This window comes from Elephantulus edwardii, unplaced genomic scaffold, assembly GCF_000299155.1.
Source record: "Elephantulus edwardii isolate Elephantulus edwardi_28Jun2011 unplaced genomic scaffold, EleEdw1.0 scaffold00376, whole genome shotgun sequence".
In the NCBI taxonomy this organism is placed as follows: Eukaryota; Metazoa; Chordata; class Mammalia; order Macroscelidea; family Macroscelididae; genus Elephantulus; species Elephantulus edwardii.
In genome coordinates, this window is record NW_006400126.1 from 1,396,503 (window position 1) to 1,398,273 (window position 1,771).

The 1,771-nt window shown below is 36.4% G+C and overlaps 1 pseudogene; it reads right to left on the bottom strand.

Annotated features, from left to right (window-relative positions):
• Positions 1 to 476: 476 nt before the first annotated feature.
• LOC102845696 lies at positions 477 to 1,160 on the bottom strand (annotated as a pseudogene).
• Positions 1,161 to 1,771: the final 611 nt, after the last annotated feature.

A 1,771-nucleotide genomic window follows, 5' to 3' on the forward strand; every position in this document is an offset into this window, starting at 1 on the left:
AATCCCAAGGACAGTCCCATTCTACAACAGTGGCATCATGTAATATTTGTCCTTTTGTGACTGGGATACTCCACTCAGCATAATGTTCTCCAGAGTCAATCATTTTGAATAATATTGCATGAGTTCTTTGTTTTTTAGAGGAATCCTATTGATTTTTGAATATCGATTTGTTATCCTGCCATTCTACTAAATTGGCCCATTAACTCTAACAGGTTATTTTGATGAATATTTCAGGTTTTCTGTGTACAATATCATAGCATCTGCATATAGTGACAGTATAACCACCCCTTTACCAATCTGGATGCCTTTTAATTCCCTCTCTTGTCATATTGCCCTCACAAGCACCTCCAATGCAATATTGAAAAGAAGTGGTGACAGTGGGCATCCTTGTCTGGTTCCTGTTTGAAAGGAAAATGTTTTTAGTCTTTCTCCATAGAGAATGATGTTGGTTCTTGGTTTTGCATATATACTTTTCACTATGTTGAGGGCACTTCTCCTTGAGTTTTTAACTGTTTCAGGTACTCCATGATGTTTTTCTTGACAATAAGAACTGAAGTTTGATCTTGGCAGTGCATAATAAGGATTCAATCAGGTCCCACTAGAAGCTTCTCAAAGTTCCAGGAAATATCATTGACCTTCATGGGTTCCCAAAAGAATTGGTGTTTTGACCTATAAAGTTCAGAGGTGGGAAGGCAGGAGTTCTTCAGGAAAGTAAAGGTCTTCTGTTCTTTTTCTCTTTTCACATTCCCTTTCTCAAAGAGCTAAAAATTGGAAACAAAGACCTCATCTGGACTCACATAATTGAGTCCAGAAAGGATCTCTGTGTTTCATCCTGGTTCTTGTTTTCCAAATTGGTTTCAGGAAAAACCTAACAAAATTAGATCAAAAGCCTTAATTCAGCTCCTTTTGTACTGCATTCAATCCAGGATACTAAACTGTCAAATCTCATTACGTGGCCACATTGAAAAAGAGGACATTCTTGCCTGCCTACAGTTTGAAATGGATATATTCTTCATTACTGAAGATGAGGGCTCCATATTCATAGATGGTGCCTGTCACCCCTTGTGGCAGTCCATCTTCATTTCCTGATTAGAGCTCAGCTGGACAAAGCCTACCAGGAAGGACAGTTAAAGGTAAGAAGTCCAGGACTGCCTGGCCATAACTCCTACTAAGAGGCTCTAGCCAGTCTAAGTGCTTGCTTGGTATACAATTTTTTTCCAGCCTTTGATTTTGATTCCATCATTCTCTTTGTGTCTTAAATGTGTCTCTTGTAGACAGAATATTAATGATCTTTATTTTTTTATTTATTTTGCTACTCTCTTGACTGATGCATTTAGTGGTGTCAAATTAAATGTGGTTATTGACAGACAGGCTAGGTTTTATCATTGTCATTTTGTTGTGTTTCCTTTTTTGTTTTTTCTAGTTACTATGATTCATCCACTTTCTTTGCTGTCTCTGTGTGAAGGATTTTCCTTGAAAGTTCTTATAGATTGGTCTTATTTTCACAAATTCTTTAAGTTCCTTCTTTTCTGCAAAGGACATAATTTCTCCTTCAAATTTCACATAGAACTATGCTGGGTACAGGATCCTTGGTTGGCAATTGTTTTCTTTCAACTTTCTGTATTTACTATCCCATTTTCTTCTTGCTTGCACGATTTTTTGCTGAGTAATCAGAACTTAATCAATTTCTTTTTCCTTTGTAGGTAATTCTAAATTTTTCTTGTGCTGATTTTAGTATTCCATCATTACCTTTTATTTTGGATAATTTGAC